At 42.3% G+C, this 13,574-nt stretch overlaps 1 protein-coding gene across 1 annotated transcript in view; it reads right to left on the bottom strand.

Annotated features, from left to right (window-relative positions):
* LOC118983623 (ERC protein 2-like) overlaps positions 1 to 9,671 on the bottom strand; it is a 48,165-nt gene extending 38,494 nt beyond the window's left edge. Inside the window, exon 1 of the mRNA XM_037041288.1 lies at positions 9,577 to 9,671. The gene's annotated coding sequence lies outside the window, so the exon portion shown is untranslated. The remainder of the gene's footprint in view (positions 1 to 9,576) is intronic.
* Positions 9,672 to 13,574: the final 3,903 nt, after the last annotated feature.

Genomic DNA, 13,574 nt, shown 5'->3' on the forward strand with positions numbered 1-13,574 from the left:
AATGGCTTAACTCTTTGCAATAGAATCTATCATGAAAGCACACCAGCCATTCTTGTTTTCCAGGATAAAACAGCCAATAAAATGGCGTAGTAAGTCCCTTGCATGGAAAAAAAAAAAAAACTGTTGTAAAAAAAATCATTTCACATCTGGAAAAGTGCCAGATGATCTTGAAACATATTAAAAAACAAAGATCCTTCAAATAAGGGTAAAGCTGCTGGTAGCAAAGCCAGAAATGGAATTAGGTGTCTTGACTCATAGGTCAGTGCTCACATCTTTATATCCAAGGTGGCCCCTGTCAATGTATTTGAAGCCTGTGTAGGAGAAGACAGTTCTTTCACAGACTTAACAAAAAAAGGAAATTTCCCTTCCGTATCCTGGCTAACGGCTCCATGTTCACAACCCTGATGAACAGCAGTCACTGAAACTCAGTTGCCTTTGTATCCACCCAGCATCATACAGGACCTACTTTCAATGAGCACCTAAGAATGCCACACTATCATCCCATTCACTACACTACCTCCCACTTCTCTCCCCATGGAGACATTTCAGGAATAAGATGGCTAATGGGCCAAAATGGGAAACAAAGAAGAGGTAGGAGGAAATTTTACCAGAAGAAAAAAAACACATCAAACACCCTCTCTTGGAAGCCCAATGTGAAGAGAGTCAGCAACACTGCTCCCCTAGGATCCTGCCCTTTGAAACAAAGTCTTGCTCCTCCAGGGGACAACATTAGCTTGGAGCTGGCTGGCAGGAAGGCAGTATGGCTAATTGGCCTTAAATGAGGCACAAGAAAGCCACCTTGTGTCACCAAGAAAATAACAAGGATCATGGTACCAGCCCAACTTCGCATCTTGCAAAACCACTCAAACTTCTACCTTCGGAGCAAAGGTCTCCACTCCCAGAGCAGTGCCCAGACCCAAAGCCACCTTCAATCACCCTGGGCCCACAGAGGACAAACTTCCTACCCTAGCCACACCCACCTTGTTTTAGGGAAATCCACTACCCAAGAATAAGAAATTACAGTGTGCAAGTAGATTCAATTTCTTATATAAATCCCTGCCTTTTCTTGCTATAATTAGCTATACTGTTCTAGAGGAAAGTCTCTCACAGTTTGCATAAGAATCAGAGTATTCCTAAAGAACAGTCACATTACTCAATTCCCATTCAAGCTCTGTCTTCTAAGTCACTAGGAAGTTGCCTTGAATTAATAGTTTGCTTTTAATACACTTATGGGGAATGTACTTTGCTGCCTGCAATTCATTCATACCCTGAAATCACAGAATGACAACTAACTTCAGTGGTGGAAAGCTGTAAGGCAGAAAAAAAAGAACAAACACTATCAGACACCGTTCCCCCACCCCCAACCTGCCCCCCCCAACACACACACACATACAAGAGAATTAAGTGAGCAAGATGTAAAATCTGAAGAACAAACCAGGACAAAGCAAATTTTCTGGTATAAGGCATTTGTGAACACTGCCACTGACCTTCCCCCTACAGGTGTGCAAGAGATACCTCCTGACCCAGCCCATACTCCTCACCTTCTGGAACATCAATCTCACTATTGACTTTCAGGAAAAAAGTAGTCACTTAGTTCCTTCCTGAAAGTGCTGGCTGCCTTTATTTATTTGTTTCCTTCTCTCTTTTTCTTTTTTTTCTATTTAATTTTGTTAAGTGCCGCTGCTGCGTGCCAGCAACTAGAGATTCCTGGAACTTCAAAGCAAAAAATCTGGAAGATGAAAGTGAAGAAGGAATGCCCAAAAGGTTAAAAGCAGAACTTGAGGTATATTCCTGGAAAACAAGACCACCCAAGTGCTAAGGAAATCAGCTAGGGCAGAGGTTGAACTGACCCAAGAGAGGGGTGACCAATTATTTTATTTCTTTTTTTATTTTTAGAGAGAGGAGAAGGGAAGGAGAAAGAGAGAGAGAGAAACATCAATGTGTGGTTGCCTCTCACATGGGCCCCACAACCCAGGTAGGTGCCCTGAGTGGGAATGGAACCGTGACTCTTTGGTTCGCAGCCCGCACTCAGTCCACCGAGCTACACTAGCCAGGGCAAGGGGTGACCAATTATATCAGCAAGTAAGTGAGTAAGGTCATGGCCTGTACTAGAACATCACAGAGGACTGGGCCCCAGTTGTGAAAGAGAGATAGCCTGTCTCTTCTTGGTGGCTTTGTTATTGACACTGGTAGAGCTCAGTTGTTGCTTCTGTTGTATTCATAGGACCACTCACTGCTCCTACTACATCCAGAGAAATTTTAGCAGGACTCAAACTATGGCTCTGCCATAGCATGAACTTTGAGCACATTCTTCATTCATTCAACACACATTTATTGAGCATCTATTATGGGTCAAACACTCTCCTAGACACTGGAGACTCAGCAAAAGGCAAAAGCTCTTGCCTTCATAGAGTTTATCAAATCCTGTGAGCTTCAGTTTCCTCACCTATAAAATGTGGATAATACACCTACCTTTATAGACAGCATGAAATAAGGGACATAAAGCACATACCACACAGTAAATACTCAATAAATGGTGTCCTTCATAGAATACAGAGCAAACCTTTTCATGATTGCAAACTAGAGTGTAAACTAGAACTATCTATAATTCACTTGGATATCCCTAGTGCCTACACATAGTCGGTGCTCAATAAATATTTCACAAATCAATAAATAAGTATTCAATTATTCTTTCCCAAGCCATCTAGTTTCTATTACCTAAAAAGGTGTCTATGGTCATACCACCCTGAACATACCCGATCTTGTCTGATCTCAGAAGCTAAGCAGGGTGGAGCCTGGTTAGTACTTGAATGGGAGATAAGAAGGCAACAGGGCATTAAAGACTTTTTTTAAGAAAGGCAAAATGCACTACACAATATATCTTCAAACTTTTAGAATATAAAAACAAATACTATTGAGCATAAGTATTCCAATTCAGAGATTCTATCAGTACAAAGACCTGCATGGACAGCTATTATAGATACCTGCCTACTTCTTCCCTAAGCACAAAGAACAAGTTGGCTTGGCTTCAGGTTGATCCCAAAGATTAAAAAGTAAGTAAATTATACAGTTTAGCAGATATGCTAAAAGATGATCTATCAGTAAGGATAAGCCAAAAAAACATATGCTGCATAAACAATCATAAAATTTCAATGGCTTAAAACAGCAAAAATTTATTTTTCATTAGATGCCCCAGAGCAGTTGACTGAAAGCTTTGCTCATTGAATGACTCAGGGGCCCAGACAGAGGGAAGCTCTGTTTTCAACAGGTGCTTCTGTGATCATCACAACAGTAGAAGAGAGCCCTGGATGGGCTCACTCTGAAAATTGTGTTCTAGCTTATGAGTAACACAAGTCACAAGTCCCTGGAAAGAGAGGAAGAGTGGCCATGGGGAACATTAGCAGTCTCTACCACAGATGATACTAAGACACAACAAGCTGGGGAATATCAAAGGGACTTGTTAAACGGATGCTCAAATATAACATCTGAACGGCTCTAAGGCTCACATAATTCTGTACCTGGGAGGGTGTGTCAGATCATGTTAGAGCAGTAGCCTGGACATAAAGACACCTGGGACAACACAACCCGGGACCTGAATTTTCAGAGCAACTCTGCCTTTCTCTATCAATATACTGAGTGTCCAAATAAGCTTTCATTTAGAAAAAAAAAGTTTCCACAGCTGAAAAACATTTGAAAACCACTAGTGTAAGTTAATTCCTTTATTTTACAAATTAAAAAAGTAGATAGAGGAGAAGAAAAGGGAAACCCAGGAAGTCAGAGTGATCCTACCTCACCCCCAAGAAAGCTCCAGAATGTTTGTTTAGCAGATGTAGAAATAAGTCCACTGGCAGAATTTGTTATACCGTTGCACCACCCTCTGGCCTTACCCTTCATCTCAGCCACCTTGAACTGACACAATGGAGCCAGACCTAGACCAAAATCATGTCACAGAGGTGCATCAAGGGTTCAATAAATGCTATGGTCAATAAATAAAACTGCCTACCCTACTACCCTAAATAATGATTCACATTGCATTAGCAATTCTCTACATTACTCATCCCCTGCTTCCTGGCAAACATGAAGCCATTAGTAGAAGTTAATACTAACCTTCAGAAGACTATCATTTTCTTCTCGGATTACAGGTTAACAGCTAACTATGATTTGTGTTCACTCAATTCCACTTTCCTATGTTCTCAGCTTTCCTTTGTACCCAGCCTTTCCTCCACCTTAATTCACACTAAAACACTGGATGTCACATACTGAAGCCTCAATGGTCTGTCATTTTCAAATCATCTTATACTTGGTAGCCCATGAAATAAAACTCAGATTTTTCAACCTGGAATCCAGTTATCTCCTCAGTCTTACCCCAGCCTACTTTTCCAACATCATCTCCACTGTGGTACTTATCCTACCCAGGCAAAGGCAGGACGATGGGCCTGAAAGTCAAAATGACGTAGCAATGAATCCTAGAATTTGTGAAAGTTCCTTAATGTGAGTTTTGATGTCTCACCTGTAAAATAGGTATGAAGACATCTACTTTGAGAGGCTCCTGAGAAGGTATGTATCAGTGAGGATTATGTTTGACTACAAGTAATAAATAGTACAAGTGTCCTTGTACTATTAGCTTACAAGTAAGGAATCCGTTCAGTTTATGCAATAGGCATAGGGCACAGGTGGCAAACACAAGGCCTGTGGGCCAAATCCGGCCCTCCATCTTGTTTTATCTGGTCTGCCACCTTGTTTCTGCCCATTGGCAGTGTCAAGCTCCTTGCCCCTAGTTAAGGAGTAGTTACATTTATGCAGTCCTAAAGTTACATCCGGCCCTTTGAAGGAAACCACAAGACTGATGGAGCCCTCGGTGAAAATGAGTTTGACACCCTTGGTGTAGGGGAAGGCAATCTAGGCTGGTACTATGGCTCAACAATGTAATCAAGACCAAGATCCTTTCAGAATTCAGCTTTTCCATGTTTAATACATGCCCCTCCAGGCATAGTACCTATGTTCCCAGAAGAAATAAGCATAAAGGGGCCAAAAGCTGTTAGTGTATACCAGCCAAGTGTGTCCTCCTCATTAAGCTTTCAGAGAAACCTCAGTCCAATGTTCATTCACATTACTGCACAACCTGAGCCTTACATCACTCTAGGCTGTAAGGGAGTCTAGAAAAGTGAGATGGACACATTCCCATCTTAAACAAAACTGGGGTTCATTTAGTTAGAAAGGACAGAATAAATGTTGAACAGTCAACCAGCAATGTCTACCCCAATATTAAATTAGATATTTTATGTAAAGTGTTAAGCACAGTAACCTCACACATAGTTAACTGTTTGGTAAAAAACTATAATTACTGCTATTATTATAATTATTATTATTGTTATTATTCATCTATCTTATATATCTATTATATTCACTGTTCTATCTGCATCAACACCACCATCCCTGCTTCAAGCACCAGGAAAATGTCATTTCATCCAAGAAGTCTTTCCTGACACCTACTTCTAATATGAGATCCTATGATAGCAGGACCCACATCAGATAAAACCCATGTTCAGCATCCCTTTCAGCATAGTCCCTTGAAACACAGAAGGTTTGAATAAATAATACCTTGATAATTTAAGTAATTCATATAAATACTTATACCTGCTTTTAAAGTCAGCCCTCTAGAATCAAACATGGTATATTCCTGACATGCAAAAATTAAACACTAGGTTCACATGTATAAAGCTAGGGTTGGGAGTGAGGGGACAAAGACTGCATTCCCAAAGAATGTGAAGAAAAATTATAAAATTCTCTAATAACACCCTACTTTTTACACGTTGTGGGAGTCCAAATGATAGTTCACCAAATATTCCTTCCCTACCATGGGCAGAGTCTACTTTTACCCATGGATGTTGGCCTTCCCCATGTGACCTGCTAAGTCCAAAAGGTTGTTAGTGAAAATGACATTTGTGCAGTTTGGCTTGCCTCTTGAATCCAGTGATCTCCCATGAGAAGAGCATGCCCCACGCATCTGCTATCCCTTGAGCCTGGGCCCCAGAACACATGTGGAGCAGACCCAAACCCAGCCTGCCACCTACAGCAGAGCCACCCCTCCAGCCCCAATCAGTCAAATCACATTCAACCTAAAGACTTATGAGGATGAGAATAAATATACCTGTTGCTGTAAGTCAGGGAGTTTTGTTATTCCCCCAAAGTCGACTGATATATCCTTTACTATTTGATATATTTTAGCACTTTTTACATATTCATTTTGTTCTCTTTCTTCACACAAAAAAGAAAAGGCTAAAGAATCTCTGCCTTTGGTACACCCAATTATTTCTATCTTTGGATCAACTGTTTTAAATTTATGAAACCAACATTGTTATTAATATTAGTGGGTTTTTGCTTTCTATTTGTTCTACTAGCTCTCAAAAATAAGAAAAATCCAATGAAGTATCAAGAAGTAATTTAAACATTGCTAAAACTAAACTGTTGGCTGGAAAGCAGGTCTCTCCTGTGACAGCCAAAATGTTAAATTCTTAGCTAATAAAAGGGTAAAAGGATGCCCTAGTAAAACAACTACAAAAAAGTGTAGATTGTACAAAGTCATCCTCATCAAAGTCAAAGACTATCTTTGAGGTGAATTTGTGGACTCCAACGCCCTGCATCTAAGCACATTTTTCAGGATTCCTGTTTTGGCAAGCCATAACCACTGAATTTCACTAGTAGGAAGACACTGATAAGGCTTAAGTATTATCACTTTTCCAATGCAAAAAAACAATTTGGGCATACTATTGTAATTGAATAAGTTTAAATATGGTTATATTTAATCACTAATGAAAAACAGTCTTTTTGTAAGTGAAAGAGAAAATAAAATTCCAATCCCTCAGCAAGAGAAAGAGAGAAAGCCAGTTGAATGGTGTTAAAAGCATGTATTCAACCAAGACCAGTTAAAAATTCCAATTGGAAGTATAAGTATCAAGAAAAATGGAAGAGTGTGGATTTTGTTTTATTCTACCTTCTTGTAAGTCATCATCATTAATTTGGGAGCCAAATTTCCATTGGGCCAAAGCTGACCTACTAGAAATATATAAATCACAAAGTTACTAAATTTGCCTACCAGTGGAAATGACAGTCTTTGAAGTGGCAAGGAAACAACACAGTACAAAGACCATCAACATGACAATGGACTCTAAACAGAATAGGCCTTGTGTACGCTGGGAGAGGCCACACTTCAGACTGGACACACGCAGACAACAGAACCAAAATTTGAATTTGAGACCACGGCCAAAATTACAGGCTCTGGGTCAGAGAAACCTGCATTGAAGCTCTCAGTCTCACACTAAGCTGTAGCAAGATACTTAACTCTTTTAGTTTTTTCTATCTGTCATTTGGGCACAATAATAATACCCACCTCAGAGAGGCTCTGCCAAATTTTAAAAAGGTAATGCATATAAAGTACTCAGCAAATGCTAGTGCATGCCATGCAATAACAATAATACTAATAATGGTAACGGCAATAATACTACCTTGACAAACCTGGCTCATTCATGAGGTCTGTCCTAATCAGTGCACTCTGGCTCATAATCTGTTCATGAAATGCTGAATGCACAGTTTTGTATTCACATCCAGGTACAGCTTCTATGAAGTGACAGCCTTCTGGACCAACCAGTAATTTTTCTACTGAATTCAAGAAGGAAGATGTTGAAAAATAAGCTTCTCACTAACAGAAAACTGAGAAGCAGCTGGTCCTTCTGCCCACAGTCCATCCACCCATGAAAGTCTTGCTGGCAAAAGCCATGTTTCTAGCACTGTCCACACACCGCCCCTCCAAACTGTGCGAGGCTTTCACTAAAGCACAGAAGCAGACAGACAAGATGGCTCACCTTGGAAGCAAACTCACCTCAAAGGCAACTCTTCTATGCTCCAGAAAGGATCTGGCTTAACCCCACTGCCACCTCCACAATGATATCCAAACTGGAGATGAAGAAGGCAGACTCACTTCCAGAAGTTGAGTTTCACTGTCAGAAACTAGAAGAACCCCTTCTATTTGTGGTAATCCTAAAAAATCACGCCTTTCTGCTTCAAAAATATCTTATGAATTCATCCAACAGAGCCAAGAGCCAAGTATTGTACACTGAGAAACAATGTGACATTACAAGGACAAGAGTGACCATCGGAGACAAAGTGCCACACCCTTTTACGGAGAGCTCAACAGTAAATGGTGTGTCTTATAACGGAACCCACAGTTCTAGAGAGAGAGGTGGAAAATTCTAACCCCCAACGCCCTCTCTCCCCACGATTTCTTTCATTCTTTACACAGATCCATTTCATTTTTAAATCAATGACCTGAGCATCCCCAAGTACTACAACTAATAAAGGGTGGCAGAAAAGACAAACACAAGTCAAACATACTTGCTTCTAAGCGCATTTTGGGAGACTTTTCTTCCCGCTTGTCTGCCTCTCACAGCTGGAGCCTCATATCTGGTGGAAACCAATGGTTAAGTAAAACCACTGATTTTAAAAAGCCAACCAGGAAACTAACCATGACAAGTGGGAGCTGCCCTCCTCTCCAGAGCATTGATTGGCTCTTGGGGTTCCACTGGTCCCTCTTCTGCACACATAAATGGCAGATGTAGCTGTCAATCACACAGGGAACTGACAATTCACTGCTTCGGGAGTAAATTGCCTTTCATCTAGCAAAGGCAGGTAGCTACCTAAAATCGATCCGCTCATACAGAGCAGACCCTCCCTCTCTGGCAAAGAGAACAGAGACCCTTAAGTACAAAACAAATAGGGCAGGGACGATCAGAGAGTTTATGAACACTGTTATATTATCCAAACCAAAGCAGCCCTTAATCTTCACTGTCCTGAAATGATCTTTCAAAGGCTTGGAAGGTAATTTAAAAAAAGAAAAATAGGTACAACCCTCTAAGTACCCCTTTTCTTGTATAATTCGGGGATGGTGAGGGGAAGGGTAGGAATGTCGTTTAGTTTAATTTCACATCGTATTCGTTTTCCTACACCACTACCCTTATCCTCCCCAATTTAATCCAGCTTTATTTTCCCTGACAAGGATTTTTTTTTTTAACACGCTCCCCTCAGAGTCCTTGGAGGCAGCCTGGGACCCCACCCCCTGGGTTGGGGCTCCACCTTTCTCCACTTTGTCCTGCTTGAGGTTTCTCGAGACCCTTGTCCCCGCGGACACCCCACCCCTCGAAGCAAGAGGGGGAAGCCAGGCGAAAGAGGGGGAGCTGAAGAGAAAACAGGCGATGGCAGTGAGGGTGGCTGCAGGAGAGGGACTGCGGGAGGTGGCCCGGGCAGCCGGGACGAGCGAACGGCGCCCGCGCGCCGGAGGAAGCGGTGCACTTGTTCCGATCCCGAGGGTTCTACGTGAAGGCAAATCCGCCTTTAGGCCGCCCCATCCTTTCTCCCGCCCCAGAAAGCCCCGGTGGAGGCAAATGGTTCACCCCTCGGCTCCCCTGGATAACGCATTGCAGCCCCACGAGTGAGGGGCACCCGGCACGAGAGATGCCGGGGCACTGGCGCCGGGAGGGAGCCGGGTGCCCAGCGGCCCCAGCCCCGGCGTCGACGTCTCACCTTTCGGATGCTCGCCCTGGGGCGGACCCACATGGATTTTTACAACCTCACGTCGCCTCGGCCCGGGCGGCCGGGAGGAGCCGGAGCCGGCGCCGGAGCGCCAGCGAGCAGCAGCGGGAGGAGGAGGAGCCCGGCTGGGAGCGAAGGAGGGGAGAAGAGAGCGTGCTGCTCCGAGGGCCGGGCCCCGGGCGAGGCCGGGCGGGGCTGACGGCCGAGGGGGCGGTGCCCGCCGCAGTCCCGAGACGGGAGCTCGCGCGGCGTTGCCTGGGCGAGTCTCCGCCGGGCCCCCAGCCCAGCCGCTCCTCCAGCTCTCGCGCTCGCCCGCCGCGGCCCTGACTCACATTCCCAGCATTCCCGAGGAGCCGCTGGGGTGGGGGGGTCGGGGCTGGGAAGCGGACGCCTCCGCCGGGGGCAGTAGAGTGCACCCGGTCCGGGCGTGGTGCGGCTGGCGGGGGTCTTTCAAGCGCCTTCTCCCTGGAGACCACGGTCTTGAAGCACCTGGTCTCGGTCTTCTGCCCCTGACGCCCCTTCCCGGGCACCCCACTCCAAAAACTGCCAGGCACTCCTGGACTAGTCAGGTGGCTTTGGCGACAGGGGCAGGAATGGCAATTGGTGGAGGAGAAGCAACTATCTTTCAATTTAAGCTGTAGAGTTGGGGTCGAGGTTTCCATACCCTGGCACTTTGACATTAGCTTAAGCTTCTTTAGGAGGGTGAAGGGATTTCATAAGTTTTTTACTTTCTTGTTCCCCCAAGGAACGGAGAGAATGGAAGATGAAGGGAGCAAGAAAAAAAAAATCATGATCATCGTTGTCATTCATCAAGTGCCTCCTCTGTGCCTTGCAATGTCTGCGTGTCCTCCCATTTAAGGTAGATAGATGGTGTCTGAGTTCATTCACACATACACCCCCTTGGAAGGCTTCATGGAGAGGAAGAACTATAGATGCAGATTTTAAAACCTTCGAAATTCTGCTGGCTCATATATTCTTTTGGCTTCGCCCAGACCCTGGCTCCTTTAGACTTGTGTTTTTTGCTACTAAAGCAGTTGCATTTGAATACCATCCTGTTTTCCTTCTAAAAAGCTAAAGGCATTATAGAGAGTTAGCTTAACTCTTTATAGCTATTTTAGAAACTTATGAAGAGTTCTTACCTTGAATCTATCTGCATTTCCATCTATGTAGATGCTGAAAGGACGTGGCAAAACTTTTAAATGAGCTAATAATGGGATTCATTTCATGAGAGAAAAATAAAATTGGAAAGAGTGTGTTGAAACATGAAAGATGTTTGAAATACCATAAGACAGCAAAACCAACCTTTTTCAATTTTTCTCTGGTAGCAAAAGTTTGGCACTTAATAGTTGTGTGTCTTTAGTTTCCTTATCTGGAAAATAGGAGGAGTTCACAGTTTCTTCTTAATGTGGCTATGATAAGGATAAAATAAAACAATGCAGGTAAAGTCCTTAGATCGTTCAAGAAATGGTGGCTTCTGAGCCCAAAATGCTGGTCAGGTTAGAAAAAGGAGTAAAATTTACATGTAACATTTTCAGGAAGTTTAAATGAATCTAATGAAAACTTGCTAAATGGCCAGGACAAGGGTGAGGCAGGTAAAACACTAGCCTTGAGTGCAAAATGTAAGGGGGAACCAAAATTTCAGTAATCAAGATAAACCATATCTTAATATAATATTTTTGAAAAACAAGTCTGCAAACCACAGCCCAGAGGCTGGCTGCTTGTTTTTATAAATAAAGCTTTTTTTTAAAGATTTTATTTATTTATCTTTAGAGGGGAAGGGAAGGAGAAAGGGAGAGAAATGTCAATGTATGGTTGCCACTTGTGCATCCCCTGCTGGGAACTGGCCTGCAACCCAGGCATGTGCCCCGACTGGGAATCCAACTGCAATCCTGTGATTCGCAGGCCCACGTTCAATCCACTGAGCTGGCCAGCAAGGGCTGTTTTTATAAATAAAGCTTTATTGGAACTTCTGAGGAACAAAGAAAATAAATTGAAAAAGAGCCAGAGCTTCAGTAGGGTCTCTACACCCTCAGGTTCCAAACAAGAATTTCTTATACTAGGGCTGCTTGCTAAACAGATAACTTCCTGATGTTGTGCTGGAAGATGCTGAGAAAGCCTGCATTCATCCATTATCTTTACAGTCTGAATAAAGTCTCTGGGCAGGAGAGAAACACCTGCCCTTATGGTGGGTTACTGTTGAAGGGTAACAAGCCACCCAGAAATGTAACCTGGGACCAAAAACAACTTGTTTACTCAACTTAACCAAGGACCCAGTGTCCACAAAATACTAGCCTTAGCTTACATGTTTGAAAAATCACTGAGATAAATGTCTGAATATTCTCTAGGTACTCCATAAATATCAGCCATTTTTTGATAATAGGAGAATCATTAATATAATTTAAAGAATGGAATCTGCAGTTGACCTGGAATGATAAAAATGATAGGCGCATCAATCAGCCTGCCTTGGGACAAGGCCAACGCTAGATAAACGTAGAGCGGAGCATTCGAAAGCAGGAGAGGGCGCTGGCTTTCCTTCCATGCTTAGGTATGCATCCTACCACCTACAAAAGTGGCTCAGATTACTGAAGTTTCCACCACCAAGCAATTCTTAGAGACAGTACAAAGATTTATAATTTATGTTGCCAAAAATGCATCCATTTCTTTTTTAAAAATTAATTTTATTGAAGTATTGATATAACATTATATGTTTCAGGTATACAATGTAATGATTTGATATTTACTTGTATATATACAAAATGATCACTATGATAGGCCCAGTTAATACCCATCACCATACATGGTTACAAAAATTTTTTTCTAGTGATAAAACTTTCAACTTCCACTCTTTTAGCTACTTTCAACTATGTGATACAGTATTATTAACTATAGTCACCACACTGTATATCACATCCCTACAACTTACTAATTATATAACTGTAAAAGGGTGTACCTTTTGACACCCTTTACCCATTTTGCCCACCCTCACTTCCTTCAGGCAACTATCAATCTCTTCTGTAAATCCATGAGCTCAGTTTTTTGGTTTGTTTTGGGGTTCATTTGTTTGTTTGTTTTATTAGATTCCACATATAAGTGTGAATCAATGGTATTTATCATTTGTTATTATTATTCTATTATAGTTGTCCCAATTTCCTGCCTTTGCCTTCCTCTACCCAGCCCACCCCCAGAAATATACTTTCAAAGTATATTTCCATTATACTTTCATGGAAAAGCTGCAAACAGTGAAAAGCAGAGGTAAGAGAAAGAGAACCTTGGCCCTGAGGAAATTCATGTCCCTGATTCCATTGTCATCCCCAAAGCTGCTTTGTGCAGCACCGTCTTCAATTCTCTGAGCTATTCCAGACTCCTTCCAGTGTGTTTGACTGTGCCAGACCCATAGCAAGTTTTATTTTTCACTGAAGCTATTCCCTGTGGTGGTCTGCCACTTGCAGCCAAAATATGTAACCTAATATACACATTTTCCTGCTATCTGATTTTATTGAGCTAAAATTTTGTACATTGTGGACAATTTCCATATCAGCGAATATCTCCCTCTTCCTTTTCAATGGCTAAATAATAGTCCATTGTATGTATGAATGTTTATGACCCTTTTTTTAGAGCCAGGAACACAATGAAGTTTTTAAAGACATAAACGTAGGAAATTATATTCAGATTCAAGAGCTGAAACCACATAGGAGTGGTGATAATTGTTATACAAACCTGATGAAGTTTATTAATAAGTAGCACTTATTCCCCAAACACCTGTGCAGTACTCATCATATCTCCCTTAGGGAGAGTAATTTGTGGCATATATTATCACCTTCACAAGATGACTAAAGACTATGTTTATAAACTGCAATTTCCCCACCAGATCTACCAGTAGTTAACTTGAGCTCATCCATTTGTTCAAAGGGTCTTTAAACCTCTGTTTGTTAGAGGAAAATTTTGAGTGAAGTTGAGAGGATGCTAAAGCCTGAAACCATAAGTAATTA

Source organism: Sturnira hondurensis, unplaced genomic scaffold (assembly GCF_014824575.4).
Source record: "Sturnira hondurensis isolate 20B ecotype Veracruz unplaced genomic scaffold, ASM1482457v3 Scaffold0002840, whole genome shotgun sequence".
Taxonomy (NCBI): domain Eukaryota; kingdom Metazoa; phylum Chordata; class Mammalia; order Chiroptera; family Phyllostomidae; genus Sturnira; species Sturnira hondurensis.